We start from the raw sequence: 20,742 nt of genomic DNA, 5'->3' as shown, positions 1-20,742 counted from the left end.
CAGTGCCCTTAACCACTGAGCCATCTCTCCATTCCCCTGATCAATTTTTTATTCTAATTTTACTTCATTTTTTTGAGGATCTCACTTTATAGCCTTAGCTGACCTGGAATTCATACAGATCTGCTGCCTCTGCCTTCTGAGAGCTGGGAATAAGAACACCACCATGCCTTGCCCATGATTTAAAGGAGTGGGTAAGTCATTTTGAGCTTTCAAAATGAAGTTAGAAAAATAAACTTGGATATTATACATATTTTATTAGACACTTGGGATGGCAGAAATATTTCTAGCAACCTCATTTTCATTTTTATCTGTAGGACAAAAAAGTAAACTTTTTTTTTCCCCAGCAGACCATATGGTGTTTTCACAGACTGCTTATGTGAGGTAGCAGTGTTATTTTTCTTTCAGGATAAAATGCCTTACCTGATGCCAGTGTTCTGAAACATTTATTTTTCTAGTCATCAGTCTGTGCAGCAGTTATTCTAATCTTTCTATTTTTTTCTGTACTTCCCCCACACCTTCTTAGGGTGTCATGTATTCTAGCCCAGTCTAAAACTTTCTCAAGTTTAGGATAACCTTAAACTTCTGGTCTCCCACTTTCTACCTTTTGAGCACTCGGATTACTGTTATGTACCGCTGCACATAATTTTATGAGTTACCAAGGTTCTAATCCAGGGCTTCATGCATTTTAGGCCTAGCATATACCAGATAAATCATACCTCCTCACCATCCCTCCTGAAAGCTCTTAACTATTTTTGTTTTTGAGACAGTCTTACTGTGTGTTCCTGGCTGACCTGGACCTCACTATGTAGAGTTGGCTACTCTTGAACTCAGAGGTTCACTTTCCTCATCCTCCTGACTGCTGGGATTAAAGGCAAGGCATGCCCCATTATTCTTTGGCTCTGTGTGTGTGTGTGTGTTTGTTTATATACATACACATCCATTCTGCAGTTAATGTTACAGTTTAGATAGTGCTTAACTCTAATTTTACGTGAGCTTTTTTATTTTTTGTCACTTGTTAATTTTTATTTATTTAGAGATGAGATCTCTAGCCCAGGTGAGCCAAATTTGAGGCAGCCCTACAACCCAAGCTGTTGATTCTTTTTTGTTTTATTTTGTTTTGTGTGGGTGTTTTTGCTTTGTTTTTGTTGTTTTTTGAGACAGGGTTTTGATGTGTAGCCTTGGCTGTCCTGGAACTCTGCAGACCAGGCTGGCTATCTAAGCTTCTTGAGTGCTGGATTACAGTTGTAGGACATCCTGCATAGCTATGTAGTATTTAAAGCATACGTTTCAGCCATTCAGGTGACTGTTGAGTAAGTACAAGGATGAGACTCACACCCCCAGCACCCTTGTAGAAGCTGGTATGTGGCACACAGCTGTAACTCCTCCAATTGGGGTCCTGAGGGGAGCTCAGTAGCCAGTCATCCTAGGTAAATTGATGAGCTGCAGGTTCTGTGTGAGAGCCTATCTCCAAAAATAAGGTAGAGAGCAAATAAGGAAGACACTAGATGTCATCCTCTGTCTCTCCTTCACACACACTTCACATCTGAGTAAATTCAGCCATTAATATATTTCCCATTGTGACTTGTCATCTTCTCGGGGAGTTCTGCCTCAGTAGAATCAGTATAGAAACTTCTATATTGTAGTTGGTTAGCTAGAAATTAGGGAAGAGTTTCAGGGCTAGTCCTGTGTACTAGATACTCCTAGGACCTGTGGTTATTGAAATATAAAGCTCAAAGAACCCAGAGAGCCAGGCAGAGAAGTTACCTGTGGGAAAATTCAACTTGAGACATTAGAGTGGCTTTCTTAAGAGGTAGGTGGGAACAGATTTAATTCAAGGTGCAGTTGTAATATGCGGGGCTAATAAAAGATATCGAGATAGGCATAGAGAGCACAGCTTTTTTTTTTTTTTTTTTTTTGGTGTGGCCAAGGTTTGTTTTTAATAATTTTTCTTTGTAAAATTTTATTTCTATGGGTGTTTTGCCTTCTTTATGTCTGTACAGCATGTGCGTGCCTGGTATCCATAGAGACCAGAAGAGGGTGTGGATCTCCTAGGACTGAAGTTACAGATAGTTGAATCGCCGTGTGGGTGCTGGGAACCGAACTTGGATCCTCTGCAGCAAGTGTTCGTAATCAGTGAGCCATTCCTAAGCTCCCAAAGATCTCCTTTTAATAAAATCGTAGGTTGTCCTTACATGTTTACTCGGATGGCATAGGTGGCTATTTGCTCTGCCAAAGTGCCCATCTACCTTCCATTTATGTTGTTTGGATTCAGTCCCTGGTATATTATTGCCTCATATTTACATTGTGCTTTTAATCTCGAAAAGCTTTTTATCCTCATAAAGGCCCCTCAGGGATAGGAAGTAAAAGCCAGGTGGAATACTTTTTATAGAGAAGAAAACTGGAACCCCATCATCTTATCATCATTTTAGTTCTTAGATAAGGTCCTTTCCTATAGCTTGACTGCAAAGAGTGCTGTCAATAGGAAAAAACTCCTTCAGTTATTTGTATAGCCCTGGGTGCTGCCTGAGGCAGCCTTACCTGAGTGCCTGGCAAGCCAGGCAACATGGTTGCTGATCATGGAGCTAACAGCCTGACACCTGCAAGCTGCAGTTATATACTTTTGCATATTTTATATTTTTGCTTGCATTTGTGAAGAATCAGATTCTGGAAAAAATTAAGTTAACCATTCCAAAGTTGGAAGTTTGCTCTGTATGTGGGAGTATTCTGTACTGAGAGCTGTCCATGAAATCTCATAGTTGGTACTGTTCTCTCAGTTCATTTATTGCCATCTTTAGTTCATCATTTCTATGCCAGTTTTAGTTTAATGCCAAAATAAGATTGAGCTATCATGATAGATGAATTGAGTGGGTGCTAATTGTGTCGCTGAAATGTCTGCCAAAAATTTTTCTCCATCTGATTTTTTTCTTATATTCTTTAGCCTATTTTGGTAAATATATAATACCAGTATCATTTATTTGGCAATCAAATATTATTTATTTATCATATAAATTTTATTTATATGCAAAACATAATATCAGTAACATTTCTCTTAAATTCTTTGTTAAAATGTACAAACCTTATTGAATCTTATAATAATTTTCTCTTTCTGTTGTTTTGTTTTGAGACAGGTCTCACTAGTTACATATTGAGAGTCTGTCCCACCTGTGACAGGCTCTCAGTAATTAACCCATTCTGGGTCCTGGCCTCCTATTCTTCCTGCTTCATTTTCCCAAGTGCCATGATTAAAGGTGTGAACCATCATTTCAGGCTGTGTGGTTTATTTATTTATGCTTTAGGGACAAGATTGTGCCTTGTGTAACTCTGCTTGGTAACCACTATGTAGTCATACTGAACTCTAGGCAGCCTCCTATTTCTTCCTGATTGCTTGGATTGCAGGCATATGCCACTATGCTGGGTTTATGCAGCCCTGGAGATTGAACCCAGGACTTTGTGCATAGTAAGCAAGTACTCTGCCAGCTGAGCCATACTCCATGTCTCCTGTGTAGTTTGCTTGTCTGTTTATTCATTCATTGATTTATTTAATTTCATATTTTGAGATAGGATTTCTCTCTGTAGCCTTGGCAGTCCTAGAACTTAACTCTGTAGACCAGACCAACCTTGAAAACAGCCTGCCTCTGCCTCTGCCTCTGCCTCCAGAATACTGGGATCAAAGGTACACCACCACTGCCTGGCAAATTTTATTTATTACCATACTCTAAGGCATATGTGTTGCTAATTCTTAAGCCAGCCCATTAATGTGCTAAATTCTAGCTTTAGCTATGGATTAGCTATTAGCATTAGCTATGGATTTCATTTACTGTTTGTCACTTTGAGCTGTGATCAGTATCATTTCTCATAAATTTTTAGTCAAAATGTACAAACTTCATTGAGTCTTATAATAATTTTCTCTTTCTGTTTTGCTTTTGAGACAGGTTCTCAGTATGTAGTCCTGACTGTTTTAAAACTTGCTATGTAGATTAGGCTGGCCTAAAAGAAGAGACCCAAATGCTGGGATTAAAAGTATGTACTCCTTAATTTAGATTTCTTTTGTTGCAGTTCTAAACTCTGAGTATACCAAAACTATTACTCTTAGCTATATAACCCTGAGTATAATTTAACATCCCTATGCTTCAGGTTTTGGTTGAATGGAGTGGTAAAGAATTGGGTGTGAGCTGGGTGTAGTAGTGCAGGCCTTTAATCAGAGCACTCAGGAAGGCAGAGGCAGGTGCATCTCTGTGTGTGTTTGAGGCCAGCCTGGTCTACAAAGCAAGTCCACGACAGCCAAGACTACACAGAGAAATTCTGTCTCGAAAACAACAACGAAAGAATTGGATATGGTGCCATGTACCTGTTATCTCAGCACTTGGGAGGCAGGTGCAGGCAGTATGCTGCCATTCAGGAATTCAAGGGCAGTATCAGGTATGTAGGCTAGCACTAGGTAACATGAGAACCAGTAAGTAAGAAAACAAACAAATAGAAAAGAAATTTTTCTTTTTCTTTTTCTTTTTTTTTTTTTTTTTTTTGTATTTTTGAGACAGGGTTTCTCTGTGTAACAGTTTCTGACTGACTGTTCTGGAATTCACTCTGTAGACCAGGCTGAACTCGCAGAGATCCACCTGCCTCTACCTCCCGAGTGCTGGGATTAAAGAAAAAGTATTTTCTAGGACAATTTATATATGATTTAGTCACTTTTCTTGAGTAGTGAGTTGTTTGTAGTATTTTAGTGTGAGTTTCTTAAAGAACTCGTGTACCATTGGAACTGCCTCCACCCTCAACATGTTTAGTTTTCATAGTGCAAGCTTTTAGCGATGCTGTAGTTTTCAGTGTCCCACAGCCTGCTGTGACAACTCCTGCTTTCGTAATGCCTAGAGCTGTCATCCAAAGAGGCCAAACATTGTAGTATTTCCAGATCTCATTTCCTCTGATTGGATGACTTTGAATTAAAGAAGGGTGTTTATTCTTGAATAGGAGGGGAAAAAATGTTACTTTGGCATAAGGCCCACCCTTTTACCATTCTCACACCTGCTATTGATTAGAAGTGAATGGTGGTCAGTCAGAACATCAGAGAGCTGGTCTGATTATCAGGCCAGCCTTTAAGAGGAAGTAGGGCAGGAAACTAAAGTGACTTCACAAGCTGTGCAGAGAATCTGAAAGAAGACCCTTCCACAGCTCTTAGTACAGACAGCCTGGTGTCTACATACAGAAATGGCGCTTCTAAAGGAAGGCAGTGTGATGCATGGTAGAAACCTTTTGTTTTGCCTTTTAGAAATATATCAGTAAAATACACAAATAATCGTGTCTTTTTGCTGTTGTTGCCGCTATATTTTAAAGGTTTATGTGTGTGAGTGTTTGCTTGCATATAAAGGCACCATGTGTATAGTGCCAGTGGATGCCAGAAGAGGGCATTGAATGCCCTGGAACTGGAGTTACAGACTGTTGTGAGCTGCCATGTGGGTATTGGGAACCAAACCCAGGTGAGCCATCTTTCCAGCACTGCTTGCTCATTCTCTCCTCACCCCACTCCCTATCCCTGCCCAGTCAGGCTTTCTCTGTGTATCTTGGCTGAAGTTAAAGGCACGTGCCACTGCCCAGCTAAAGGATTAAGAACTTTTTAGGGGCTAGGGTGGCAGGGAGAGAGACAGGATTCTCACTAAGTAGCTCTGGCTGTCCTGGAACTCACACCTGCCCCTGCCCCTGCCCCTGAGTACTAGGAATAAAGATTGGCTCTATTTGTTTTCTTAATTTTATCTTTTGAAAGTAGAAAACTTTACTTTTAGACAGGCATGGCAGCATATACTTGTAGTCTTGGGAAGCAGGAGGAGTGACTTTAGGGCCAGTTTGTGTTCATGGGGAGTAGAAACCTGTTTCAGGCCCTCCTCTACCCCACTAAAAAAGAAAGTCATAGTTTTGTTTGACCATATACAATTTTTGATTGTTTAAAAATTATTTTTTAGAGATACATTTTCATGTATGAGTGTTTGCCTGCATGTATGTATGTATACTACTTACATACACTGCTTACCTGCCTGGTGCCTACAAAGATCAGAAGAGGGTGTTGAATATCCTGGAACTGAAGTTACTAATAGTTGTGAGCCACCATGTAGGTGCTGGGACTCAAACCTCACGCCTCTGTAAGAACAGTAAGTGCTCCAAACCATTGAGCTAACTCTTCAGCCCCTAAAAATTCCTGTAAATATTATTACTGTGTGGTTTACATGTGTGAGTATGGGTGCATGTGTGGATATGAGAGGAAAACATCCTGGGAATCACAGCTAAGGTTATTAAGCTTGCACAGCAAAGCTTTTACTTGTTATGCCATCAAAGTGCTCCTGGTTTGGATGTTATGTGACTTGAATAGTTCGCTTATTATGAGTTCATGAAGATAATCTCCTGGGCTTTTTTGTCTGTGAGTATGTGTGTGTGGCTGTTATTTGTTTGTTTGTTTGTTTGTTTAAGTACAGACTCTTACTCTGTAGCTCCACACTGCCACTGAATTTGGGATTCTCCTACCTCAGACTCCTTAATACAAGAATTACAGCCATGAACCACCATGCCCAGCTGTCCTGTTTAATTTTTAAAAAGCCTTTGTGGTTCTGGATGTTAGCCAGTGATTCATCATGAATCAATTGATGTGTGTTTATGGAATGTAAGTATTCACATTAATATAAATATGTTGGCCTATATCGCCTCCCTCCCTAAAATACAGGGATGTTCCTGAATTTTATTATTATTTTTCTTTCTACAAAACTGTGCTGATGTATTTTAGGTAGTTACAGTGAAAAGTTGCAAAGCATTAAATTTTCTTGTTTTTTTGCAGTCAGGTGTGTAAGGTCAGTTATGATGACACTACCCTTCAATTCAGCATTCCAGTGTCTGAGGCCTTACTGTGGTAAGCTTGAGGCCAGCATGGGCTACATGAAACCCTCTCTCTAAGAACTTTAAAGTAAAATAAAAAGAGGGCTTAGGATAAAGATGTCCCCAAGCCTGTAATTACAGTGATTATCTAGTAAGTTTTAGATTTAACTCCCTCCCCCCCCCAAAAAAAAAATAAAAAATAAAAACAGGAAAGAGGCAGGGCAATGGTGGCACACACCTTAATTCTAGCGCTCGGGAATCAGAGGCTGGTGTATATTTGTGAGTTTAAGGACAGCCAAGGCTAGTCAGAGAAACCCTGCCTAGGAAAATCAAAGAAAGACTGGAAAAAAATGAAATTATATGAATTGACTGTACATGTAAATATGTTTAATGTTCTGGCAATGAACTTGACACTGGGAATACCATAGTGATGATGACAATTCTAGTTCTGAACTTAGCATTCAGGTGTTTATGACCTGTGAGTCAGAGGCCATCTGAGAAACAAGAATGCACAGTGGTGGATTTAGGGCTGTAATGTGAAGTCTTCAGTAGTCTTTATTATGTAGTTGCTGATAGGAATGCTCAAATTTGGTAGGGCTCTTTTTTTTTCTTTTTTTTCTTTTTTTTTTTTTAAAAAACCATTTATTTAATTTCATTTCCTGTGCATTGGGACAAAGGTATTAGAATCCCTGGAACTGAAGTTATAGACAGTTGTGAGCTGCCATGTGGGTGCTGGGAATTGAACCTGGGTCCTTTGGAAAAGCAGGCAGTGTTTTCTTAACCACTGAGCCATTTCTCCAGCCTAGGGCTCTTTTTTTTTAGTAGGATTTATTTATAGTTTTTGTTGGTGGTGGTGGTGTTATTTGAAAATACTTGCTGAAGTCATGGGTATAGCGTGGATATTAGAATGAAATGTGTATGTGTGTATATATTCATGGCTTTTTTCATCATCTACCTATTTCTTTTTTTTTTAATTTAAATTTATTTTTGAGATGGGATACCATTATGTAGTCTTGGTTGTCTCAGAACTTGCCTTTTGTAGTCTAGGCCTAAGTTGAACTCAAGAGATCTGCCCACCCTCCGCCTTCTGTAAACTAGGAGTAAAGATGTTTACCATTATGCCAGCTTTGCCTATCTCCTAAGGCTTGCCCACTTAAAAGTTTTTTTCTTGGCAGGGCTAGGCATGGTTGTGCTAGACTGTTCCCAGCACTCAGGAAACAGAGGCAAGTAGAAATATGAACTGGAGGCCATTCGAGATTTTACGGTGAGGACCGCAACACACATACACATGCTTTTTTTGGGGTGGGGCGAGGGAGTTGGGGGGGGTGCCCAGGCAGTAGCCAGTAATTCTAGATACTAGGTACTTAGGAAATTGAAGATTGCAATTCCTAGGTCAGTTTAGGCAATCTAGCAAGACCTGATTTCAAGATAAATTAAATGCTTAAAGGGTGTTAGCTTTGTGGTCGTGCTTGCATCACAGGAAGAAGTTCTGTGTCCAATACCTAGCACCACAAAATACATTTAAAGTAATTCTTTACATTGCTGTTTTATACTTGCTACTGACATTGTAGCGCATGTTAGATGGAGTCTTTATGTTGTTGTTTTCTTTTGTTTTGCTTTAATCTGAAGGAACCAGAGGTGTTAACCTATGTTTTAAAACTAACATTTGGTAGTGTTACAAACAGCTGTCACACTGCATAATTGTCACATCATTATGAGAATTACTGTTGCTCACTAATCTCTAGGTATAAGTCTGGATTTTAACTACATGTGATTGGAAAAAATTAGTTCTTGTAAGAGTTTATGCTGTGTAGGCCATCTGCTCTTTATTCCCAAATCCAAAGTGAAAAGTTAGCCATAGCATTCGCAAATCTGTTAATTAAGATTTGTATGGGAAAGGTGGGCTGAGTGAAGTCTTCAGTAACTTAGATTCTGTATGTACTGTGTGGAAGTATAAAATACATAGACATTCTCTTCATTTAATGGAAAGGAATCTTAGTTTCCAAGGGTGGTTGTAACCTAAAACAGTGTTGCCATGAACATAAACACACATCTGGAAATAGATTCTCAAAGAGGGATTGTCTAAATTAGACTGGCCTATGGGCATGTCTGGAGGGTGATGTCTTGATATGTTTGAAGACCCAGTCCACTGTGAGCATTTCCTGGGCTTGGGGTGGGGGTCATGGACTATATTAAATAGAGTGGAGAATGTGGCATAAGAGCTAAGCATGGGTGTAAAAATTCTCTTTCTTCTTGGCTGCAGCTATGTACCAGAAACTTTATTCATATAGGATCCTGTAACCTATAATACTGGAATTGTGGGTCAAGTAAACCCTGTCACCTTTGAAGTTGCCTTTGTCAGGATGTTTCAACACAGCAACAGAAAAGAGACAAACCAACCCAAATTTAAATTCTTTTAAAGAGACTACAGGTCAAAACTGAGGTCTTGTGATTATGACTTTAAACCTTGATTTGTCTTTATCTGTTGTGTTGCTGTTTCAAATACTCTGTCCCATTGTTCCCTCTTGGTTTAGCCCAAAATAAAATAGAAAGATATAAAAGTGGGACCAAGGAAACTGGAGAGATGACTTGGCAGTTAATATTTGTTCTTATATAGGAGGTGGGTTCAATTTCAAGCACCCCCTTGGCAGTTCACAACTGTCTATAACTCCAGTTCCAGAGGGATCTCATACCCACAGTTTCTGACCTCTTGAGTGTACCAGGCGTTTGAGTAGTACACAGACATACACATGAAAGAAAGTCTCATGCATATAAAGTAAATATAAAAAATTTAAAGGGTATTGATTTGGTTGGGGAGCAGAAGGAGGATAGGAGAGTGATAGAGTGTATTATATACACATGAAATTATCAAAAGACTAGAGATGTTTGGACTTAAAAACAGAAGTAGGGGCTGGAGAGATGGCTCAGAGGTTAAGAGCACTGGTTGCTCTTCCAGGGGTCCTGAGTTCAATTCCCAGCAACCACATGATGGCTCACAACTATCTATAATGAGATCTGGTGCCCTTTTCTGGCGTGCAGGTGTACATGAAGACAGAACGTTGTATGCATAATAAATAAATAAATCTTAAAAACAAAAACGGAAGTCATTGTAACTAGAGTAATCCTATCCATGTGTGAAGAAATGCTTGGTAGCCAAATGGATGTGTAATTATTCTGTAGGAAATTGAATTTAATAAAAATATAAATAAAAATACTGTAAAAGCAGTAATCCAAAAGAATTCAAGCCGGGCTCAGTGACTCTGCCTATAATCCCAGCATTCAAGGAGGCAGAGGCAGGCAGATCTCTGTGAGTTTGAGGCTAGTATGGCCTACAAAGTGAGTCCAGGACAGCCAAGGCTACACAGAGAAACCCTATTTCGAAAAACCAAAACTTAAAAAAAAAAAAAAATTCAAGGAAGTGGCTATTGACCTATGTTTCTGCGGAGTCTTTAGTTCGATTTTCATGATCTTTCTCTTGCTGTGACCACATGTATTTTTATAAGTAATTGTAATTACACTGAACATAGAATTTTTTGTAGGGAATGGCCCTCCACTTGGCTCTTCCTTGCACACATTCCCCAATTGTTGATATTCTTTGTAGTTATAATTTTCAGTGCCTTCACTGTTTGCATTGATATGCTGCTCCACCATTTAATTAACCATTCTTCAGTGGAATAAATTGCATTTTCTCTTGAGTTGTTTGCTTAAGGACAAATTCTCAAGGAGTGAGGTCACACAGTCAGAGAGTGAATATTTTGCTGGCAAAGGAATGCTTTTTTTTTAAACCCTACTAATTTAATGTTGATACTTTGAAATATGTTTATTTTGCTTTTTCTTCTGACTACATTAGTCATTAGATATTGGCACCAATGGTATCAAATGAGATTATAGATCTATCAAAGACCTTAGCAAGCCAGGTGCTGTGGTGCATGCCTGTAATCCCAGCACTCTGGGAGGCAGAGGCAGGCAGGTCTACAAAGTGAGTCCAGGACAGCCAGGGCTACACAGAGAAACCCTGTCTCCAAAAAGCAAAACAACAGCAAAAAGTTGGGCTAAAATAAAAACTTTATTTTAGAAAAAGAAAAGCATGTATTATATGGATTCTCTCTCTGTCTCTCTCACTCTCTCGCTCTCACTCTCTCTCTTGCTTTCGCTCTGGCTGTCCTGGAACTCACTTTGTAAACTAGAACTCAAAATATCCACCTGCCTCTGCTTTCAGTGCTGGGATTTAAGACATGTGCCATCATGTCCTACCTAATGTTTTCTTTTAAACATTTGTGGGTTTTTGCATAGTATGTGTGTTAGTAGGTCAAAGGACAGCTTGCAGGAATCAGTTCTCTCCTTCCTCCATGTGGTCCTAGGAATCATTTTCAGGTTGTCAGGCTTAGTGGCAGTTGCCTTAACCTGCTGATCCAGCTCACCAGCCCAAGTTTTTGCAGTCCAGCCTTTTGTCCTTTTCATGTGTCTCTAAGAGTAAAGTGGTTGACAAGGTACAGAAACACTGCCAGTGTGCACCTGTAGTTCTGTCAATACTGTGATTAATGATTGTTGTCTCTGTTGTTGAATTGGGAAAAGCTTGAGTTCTTGTTAATAATAAGTCATCATCGTCTTCCCAAAGTGTCTGATCTATTCTCTTCCTACCTATCTCTAGAGATTTTCCTCACAGTCCCACAGAATTGGAGACTATCCTAGCCTTGATTGATCTGATCAAGCATTCTAGCAGTAAGCTATGTGAGTAGCCTCCCTTCAGTTTTTAGAAGTTTGTAGACTAGGTGTCGCTAAGTCAGAGAACAACTTTGGGAAGTCTTATCTTCTGCAACCTTGGGTTCCAGGGATCAAACTAAGGTTGTCAGGCTTGTGTGGTAAGCACCTGTTAGCAGCTAAGCCGTCTCATGGGCCCCAAAGTTGAGGGTCTAGACTTGGAGTCTGTGTGGGTGGTAGAGCACTTGCTTAGTATTCTCAGCTCCTTAGGTTTGCTCCCCTGTACCACACTCCCAGACACAAGTACTCTATAACGAGTATAAAGGGCCAGGGGGATTCAGAGAGGAAATGTTCATAGAAAAGCAGCTCCAGCGCAGGAAAAGTCCAGTGGTCACACCACAGTTAGGTAACTTGTGTTGCAGCTCTGTTGATAACTTGCCTATTTTGCAAAATGAGTTGGGTTCTGTCCTTTATACGACAGAAAACTGGGAGTGGCAATGCTCTGGGAGGTGGAGGAAGGGTGACCAGATGTTCAGGAGCCCCTCCAGCTACATAGTAAATTTCAAACCAGCCTGGGCTATCTGAGATCTAGCTACATTGAAGGCTAAAGTGGGAGGATCTCCTTAGGCCCAAGAGTTGAAGACACCATCTCAGAAAAGGTATTGTCTTTCTTCCAATTAATGCCTTTCTACTTAAATATAATAATGTCTACTTTTGTTAATTGAAATCAGCGTTAATTGTATTTTCTGAAGTGGACTTGTATGGAAAATATCTTGGATATTTCGAAGACAAAATTCGAGTCATGTCACATGCATTTCATGTGATCTCCATGTCTGAGCTGTTTTAGCATTTAATTTTTAAATGTTTTATTGATTCTTCGTGAGTTTCAGTCCTACTCATCTACCCATCCCTCCATATCTGCCATCCAGCATTCCTTGCAAACCTTTCCCCTCAAAGAAAAACAAAACACAAGCAAAACCCATCCCACCATGGAAGTAGTGGTGTGTCACACAGTGTATCCTTTTCCCCTGAACAGCTTTACTTGCAGATGTTCATTGCAATGAGTCATTGGTCCGGTTCAAGGCCTCTGGCTTCTGCTACACTATCAATACTGGCTCCTCACCAGGAGTCCTCTGAGGTATCCTGTTATTGTCCTGTGTCATGGAGACCCTGCAGCTTTGGATCTGCAGGACCAGCCCCTTCAAAGACTCTAGCAGTTCATAGATGGGGTAGATATTGGGGTGTGCTAACTCAAAGCTCTGGATTTGGGCCTGGGTGGTAGCTGAGTTGTTCAGCCTGCTCGCTTGCACACTTTGCCACCAGGGCCAGCTCTCATGCCTGCAGCAGTTGGCAAAATATAGAGCTGGCTCTCCTGAACTCATGCCACCAGTGCAGGCTCTACTGCTCTTCCTGGGCTAGAGGCAGGCCAGCTTTGCACAGCCCTAGGACATCAACATGGCCCCAGGTGGAAAGCGCAGACCAGGAACAGCAATCTGCATGGTCTTTGGTGGTACCATCTCCACAGACTTCTGCTGCAGGGCCATGGACCCAGACATGGCTTTCTGTGGCAGCACAACCAGGACATCACCATGGCCTCAGGTAGCAGTGCCAGTTATTAAATCAAGCTGTTTCTCACTATCTCCTCTCTAAATAGTGCACAAACAGATGTACTTTCTCTCCCATCTCTCCACCACATACTTGCTCATCCTAGTGGCACATGGTGGCCTGCATGCCTGTTGGTGTCTTCCCTGTTTTGGCATTTATAACTGTTTGGCCTAACTCACAAGATTTCTGTCCTCAAGCAAATGATCACATTTCTTATCTAGATCTTTTTGTCATAAGCATTGCTTCATTCAAATAGTTAGCACCAGATCTCATCATAGATGGTTGTGAGCCACCATGTGGTTGCTGCGAATTGAACTCAAGATCCTCTGGAAGAGCACTCAGTGCTCTTAACCTCAGAGCCATCTCTCCAGCCCCAAGATGCTGCTGTCTTGATGATTCAAGTTCTATTCCTGGGTCCCAAATAGTGGAAAGAAAGAACATACTCAGACAAGTTGTCTGTGGCTTTTTTTAAAGTTTGAATACTATGTATAGGCTTAGATTTTTCAAAAACCTATTTTATTTAGGGTTCTTAAAAGTTTTTATCTTCCTTTCAACCTACTGACCAGAGATAAGGAGAAAGAAGGTTATTAGGAAAAGGGGGTTATGGACCTTTTTAGACGTAGTTCCTCGAGGCAATTCCATTCTTTGCTTAGATATAAGCAGTCCAGTCAAAAAGCAAACACCAAACAGCAACACAAATCAACAGCAGTGGCAAGGTTTAGCAGAAACAGCAAGACTACTGAATCAGCACCTGTCAGCAAAATCAGCAACTCCATTGGAGTGCCACAAGAAGTTCTGAAGCATTTCTCTCAGAGAAATAAAGTGTAGAAAAACAAAGACCAGCAAAGCAATGTGAACCTTACAAAGGAGAGCGATGCAAAAGCGTTGTTTCTGTCCTTAGGCTTCTGTTTATCCCTTCTCTGAGTCCACACAAGGCTGTTTTTCCAGCTGGCAAAAACAACGCCCCTTCCTCAAGACAGCTTCCAGCAAAACACCACAACCTCTCGTGTCTTTTTAGCTGACCAAGATCATGTGCCCTCTCACAAGTTTGTTTTTAATTGAGGATGAACCAAAAACATTTTCACATCCCATATTTGGGACCAAAACAAAAAACACATAAAAGAAACCAAAACTTTCACTATAACTATGTAAATTTTTGTCCCATGTTGGGTGCCAAATGTAGAAGACATTTAATGATTCGGGAAACTTTTCTATTTACCTGTTCTAGTTTCTGGACAAAAGACAAAAGACTTAGTAGAGTTATTACTAAGCTTTATTCTCAATAACTGGGCAGATATACTTTATAATAAACCTCTAAGCTGGTAGGGTTATTTTCCAGCCGCATGCCCCAAGTTACTTGCTAAATTGGTGCTGTCTGTGCTGTTTCTGCTTTTTAGCTCAATTCCCCGTGGCAGCATTCTTCCTTTCCCTCTTCCATCTTCTCTACCTTTTGCCACTACCAGAGACCCCAAGCACAGGAATGAAAGTTCCGCCTACCTCTCCTGAGAAGCTACAGGCTGTCCAGCTTTTTAATTAACCAATCAGAGATAATTGGGGAGCAAAGTTTACACAACATTGTTCAGAGAACTTATCAATACATTCATCCACACTTCAACCAGATCTTGGGGCCCAGAATTTAGCATTTGTATACATAGAGCACCAGCACCAGACCAAACTCTAAGTGTTGTCCTCTGACCCCAACACACACATGTGCACTGTATTCGGAGATAGTAGGTGTATGATCTCATACTAGAAATCAGATCCAGTCAAATACGTAATGCTTCATTTCATTTTTGATTGTTTATCGAGACAGGGTTTCTCTCTGTAGCCCTGGCTGTTCTGGAACTCTCTTTGTAGACCAGGCTGGCATCCAACTCAGAGATCTGTCTGCCCTCATGTGCTGGGATTAAAGGTGTGGGCCACTATACCTGTCTCCTTTTTCCTTGTCCAGGATGTCTCTGAATTCCTGGGCTCAGCAGATCCTCTTGCTTCAGTCTCATGAGTACTTGAGATTACAAATTTGTTCCACGCTGGTCATCTTTTTAAAAATAGCTTTAAAACACCATAATCTTAGCTCCCTTCACTGTGGATCACTCCTAGTTTCCTATGTATGCTGCACAAACACTCTACCAGTGAAATAAGCCTCCCCCACCCCCATTGATATAGGGTCGTATACACTGCCAAGATTGGCCTAGAACTCTAGATCTTCTGCCACAGCCTCCTGAGTGCTAGATTACAGAGGCATGCCACCTTGCCTAATATATCTTAATTGCTTTTAAGTGTACCATTCAGGGCTGGTGAGATGCCTCAGAGGTTAAGAGCACTGGCTGCTCTTCCAAAGGTCCTGAGTTAAATTCCCAGCAACCACTTGGTGGCTCAACCATCTATAATGAGATATGATGCCCTCTTCTGTCATGCAGGTGTACATGCAGACAGAACACTGTATACATAATAAATAAATCAATCTTTTTTTAAAAAGTGTACCATTCAGTGGTATAAAGTTTAGTTTACTTCTATGGTTGTATAATCATCAGTACCATTCATCTTCAGAAAATTTTATCTTTTAAAAGAGTTAAATGGTAACTCTTCATTCCTTTCTATCCCTGTTCCTGGCAGCTACCATACTATCTCAAGAAACCTTATGAGAAGAATCATAGCATTTGCCTTTTTGTGTCTGGCATGGTGCACATAGTATATATTACACTAACATGTGTTAAAATTTACCTCAAAGGTTGCATTTCTCCAAACTTTTTGTTTGCTTGTTTACACCTTTATTTTATATGATTGATGTTTTGCCTGCATGTATGTCTATCTGAGAATGTCAGATCTTGGAGTTACAGATGGTTGTAAGCTGCTGTGTGGGTGCTGGGATTTGAACCCAGGTCCTCTGGAAGAGCAGTAAGTCCCTTAACCACTGAGCCATCTCTCCAAGCCCCCTCCCTGCCGTGGTGTATATTTGTGACAGGGTGTTATGTAGCTCAGACTGGCCTTGAACACCTGATTCTCCTGCTTTTACTTGAAAGCACCAGGATTACTGATATGCATCATTGCCTGTCTCTGCTTTGGTTTTAGCCACTGTGAATAATGCTGTTAATGGGAATGATTGTAGTAATATAAATATCTTTTTATAGAACCTGCCTTTCAGTCAGGTGGCAGATAATTTTAAAAGTAAGAAAATAGTTGTATGTCCTGGGTTTTATGTAGCTGGTTAATGATAGAAAAATAGGCTGCAGCTGGACATAGTGGCATACCTGAAATCCAGGATTCAGGGGATGGAGACAAGAGGATTCAGTATTTCAGGGGTCAGCTTGCTATATATGAGATCCTGTTTTCAAATAAGGCAACTGAGTCCCTAATGTAATTTTGAAAATGTTTCTTCTTCTCCCTGCTTGCCCATCCTCGGCCACAAAGGGTCTCCAGAATGTTCAGCAATTCCAGACCAAACTGAAAACTGTTTAAAAGACCCTGGAATAGGACTCTAATCCCAGCATTCTGGAGACTGAAGAAGGAAGATTGCTTCAAGTTCAGGGATATGTAGTAAGTTCAAGCCTAGCCTGGGATACATAGAAACCTTGTCCAATTTCCCATCAATAAGCCATGGTAAAGAGGTGATGTTTTATTGTAAAAACAGGAATTAGAAGAGTTTAAATTATTTCTGAGAGGACCTATTTTGGGGTTTATATCAGCTAAATGGGAAGAGTCAGATCCGAAGCAGAATAGTTAGGACCTAGTTGTTACTGCTCATGACAATGGTTATGGCATCACCAGTGGACAGAGATATGTGATACTTTGTAAAATATTTTAGAGTTAGACTGTCAACATTTATTCTGATGTATTTTGTTTCAGAAGGTTATGCCTTAGTTCCAGAGACACCATAGCACAGTTGTGTCAGTGGCTGGAACTAGGGAGACCTGAGTTTCTCTTTTAGGAGAGCCATTAATTAGTGGTATGGAAAGTTCATAGTGCTCTGTTTCACACAGACACACTCACACAAATAAGCAAATGAAGTGACGATTATAGTTGACTAAGAAGACTAGAGTTGTTTTCTGATAGTCTCAGGCTTCTGGATTCTTTTGTAATAACAAATGTTTGGTGGGGGCATTAATGCTGCATACTGTTAAAAGGTTAAGATCGGTAAATCCAGACTGTGGCAGAAGTAGCCTCTCAGAGAACGCTCAGGGCATTTGTCATATTTCTTGATGTGAAAAATATTACCTTGGTGGAGACTGGAAACAGATGGTGTGCAGTTGGAGTAGACTCTGCTATTCCAAATAAACATTTGCTGGAACTGGGCTACAGCAATCCATATTTCACTTTTCCCTATTTACATTATCAGGTCAGCTGTGTTGCTGCTGCTTTTACTTGCATTAAGGTTATCAACAAGCTTTGATTGTTGGCAGGCTACTTACAGCATTTCTTTAAATATTAAAATAATTAGCACTGAAGAACCCCTTTCGTTATTTACTCTCCACACTCAGTGGCATACGATTGTTAATGTGTTCTTATGGGAGAGCTATCTAACAGTACCTGTGTGGATTGTCCAACAGCACTTTCTCATCTTGATTTTAACACCTCCTCACTGGGATGGCTTGTCTCAGGTTCTGTTGTAGCTAATCAGTTATTAGTATTAGCATCAGGTTCAGGCACACCTTCCAGATTCAGATTAGTGTTGTCTTTCTCAGGAGCCTTCCCTGCTGTGGAACAGTGGCCGCAAACCTGGAGTCTCAATCCTAGTAAGGCTATGGGGATGCCCCACCATGGCCAGGCAACACTGTCCTTTCCATCCCAGCTGTAAACAACCCCTTTTACTTGTTTGTTACTTGGTTTTGGCTAAGAGATGCCTTGCTTTGTTTGGGTGTTTTGTTTTGTTCTTAAAACAGGATTTCTTTGTGTATCCCTGGCTGTCCTGCCAGGCTGGCCTTGAGTTCAGAGATCTTTCTGCTTCTGGATGAAAGGTATGAGCCACCACTGCTCCCACTACCACCAGGCCCAAGAGACACTTTTAAATTGAGGAAGAAAGGAACATTTTATTGGTTTGGTTTCAGTAGTCCAGATTATTAGCTAAAACATCCATTGTACTTGATGTGTAATACCAGCTTTTTGCTCTTTTTTTTTTTTTTTTTAGTTTGTTGTGATAGGGTTTCTCTGTGTAACAGCTTTGGCTGTCTTGGACTTGATTTGTAGACTAGGCTGGCTTCAAACTCACAGAAATCCACCTGCCTCTGCCTCTGCCTCTGGGATTAAAGGCATATGCAACTATAGCCCAACTACCAGCTTCTTTTTTTAAATACTGAGCATAAAGTAAAAGTCAACAGGAAACAAGCGAACAAAAGAAACTGGGTGTAGTGGTACACACTTTATCACAGCAGTACTCAAGCCAGCCTGGTCAGCATGGTTCATTTAAAAAAAAAAAAAAATGCAAACAAAGCCTGGCTCAGTGGCACACACCTGTAGCCCAGCACTTAGGGAGGCAGAAGCAGGCATATCTCTGTGAGTTTTAGGCCAGCCTGGTCTACAAATCGAGTCCAAGGCTACACGAAGAAACCCTGTCTGGAAAACAAAAAACAAAAAGTTAGACCTGAGTCTATAACTCAGCAGAAGGATTAGAAGCTGAAAGTCTTCCTCTGTTATATAGTATATTCCAGGCTAGCCTGGGACTCACAGGATGCTCAAAAAAAAAAAAAAAAGTAAAAATTTAGTTGGCCCTGGAGACATGGTTCCGTGATATACTGCTCTTGCAAAGGATCACAGTTCAGTTCCCAGCACCCACATCAGGCAGCTCACAACTGCCTATAATTCCAGTTGTTCCAGACCCTCTGATACCTATGACCCTACGGGCAGAGGAGCACATACCTATACACACAGAAATTTAAAAATAAAAAGCTTTTTTAAATTACATATTTTTTTTAATTTATTTTTATTTTTCCATAGCCTCAATTTCTTCATTTTTATGCTGGTAAATACCAGGTCTTCTGCAAAAACAACGACCTCTGTGCTCTTAACCGCTGAGTCCAGCTTTCAGCCCCTAATTATTTATTTGTATTTGCTGTATAGTTGTTTTGCCTGTATATATGTTTATGTGTCACATTTATGCCTGATGCCTATGGAAGCCAGAAGAGTGCATTGGCTCCCCTGCAACTGGAATTACAGACAGTTGTAGCCACCATTTTGTTGCTGAGAATTCAAACCCAGGTCCTTTGGAAGAGCAGCTGTATTCTTAACCTCTGAGCTATCTCTCCAGCTCCCTGCCTTTGATTTTTATAGCGTCTAGGTGGTTTTTATCATCACTCATTTACTTGTGTTGAAAACAAGACTTAGGCAGGTGAAATCATTAGTCATGAGTAACAGGATGAGCCAAATCAGCCCTTTTACTCTCTATAGTCATTACTGTTTGAACGTGGGAATAAACCGTAGAGATGCTGGTTTGTAGGTAGTGAAGTAAACAAGAAGTGGGTAATGTGTCCTGTAGACTGTGTTCTTGAGGCTGGATTTTATCCACTGACAGTGATTTCAGGAGGCGAAGCATGCAACTCAGCGTTCTGGAGTTGGCCTGACCCATATTTGTTATCCTGCCAAGTGCTGAATGTTAAAACACATCTATCTGACGGCTGAGCCTCCAGCCTTGGCACCCTTGCTGTAAAGACAGGTGGTCTGAGGAAGATGCCCTCCAGGTTGATGCACACTGTACATAACAACAGTGAGAGACAACTGTCGGTCCCTTCCTTCCCACCCCTCCAGAAGGCCGGGTCCCAGATGGAAGAGCTGGAAACACGTCAACTCTTCTCTGAAGGGCATTGAGAAAACACTGGCAGGAAGAAAAAGGCAAGCGTAACAGCTCATTAGTCCACTAATCAGATAGGACGACCATCAATTTCACAAAGAAAGCACCCTGACCAGGGACAGCACGTTTTCAGCAACTAACCTCATAGTTTTCAGAACACTGTGGGTTTTGTTAGAGGGGTTGTTACATGAGGTGTGGAGCTTGGCTTTTATTTATAGATCTCTTTCCAAAATATACCCACTACAAACTGAAACATAAAATAGTATTTGGGGACATCTTTCCCTTCAGAACATGTGAATATGCTAAGATGGGCCTTGTGATTTGTATGAACATGCTGAAATATGCCATCTTATTAACTGTGATCCTACAAGAAAGCTTTGAATTTACCTCTCATTTAAACTTTTTCTGTGGGTTTTTTGCACTTGAAATTAAAGTCAGCTGCTACTACAGTGCTTATGTTTTTAAAAAAAACAGGAAAGGGATATAGTTCAATTTAAAGATGAGCCTGCTAAATAACCAGTTATTAATATGTTCTCTTGGGTAAGAAATACATTTTTAAAGATTTATTTATTTAATATACAGTATTCTGTCTGCATGTGTGCTTACACACAAAAGAGGGCACCAGATCTCATTATAGATGGTTGTAAGCCAACATGTGTTTGCTGGAAATTTAACTCAGGACCTTTGGAAGAGCAGCCAGTGTCCTTAACCTCTGAGCCATCTCTCCAAACCCTGAGAAATAAATTTTTTGTTTGTTTTTGGAGGCAGGGTTTCTCTGTATATAGCCTTGGCTGTCTTGG

General features: G+C 40.6%; 1 protein-coding gene across 8 annotated transcripts in view; it reads left to right on the top strand.

The window, feature by feature from the left end:
- Nucleotides 1–20,742, top strand: part of Cbfa2t2 (CBFA2/RUNX1 partner transcriptional co-repressor 2) — a 93,498-nt gene that overhangs the window by 32,745 nt on the left and 40,011 nt on the right. Inside the window, exon 2 of one of the 8 annotated variants that reach the window (XM_060383034.1) lies at nt 8,031–8,119. The exons of 6 other annotated variants lie outside the window; for them this stretch is intronic. The gene's annotated coding sequence lies outside the window, so the exon portion shown is untranslated. Of the gene's footprint in view, nt 1–8,030; nt 8,120–16,572; nt 16,699–20,742 lie in introns of those variants that run through there. One more of the 8 variants, XM_060383035.1, reaches the window with a different exon arrangement.

Source organism: Meriones unguiculatus, chromosome 4, assembly GCF_030254825.1.
Source record: "Meriones unguiculatus strain TT.TT164.6M chromosome 4, Bangor_MerUng_6.1, whole genome shotgun sequence".
Lineage (NCBI taxonomy): Eukaryota > Metazoa > Chordata > Mammalia > Rodentia > Muridae > Meriones > Meriones unguiculatus.
The sequence above is the reverse complement of the archived record's forward strand: the minus strand, read 5'-3'. Positions and strand labels throughout refer to the sequence as shown.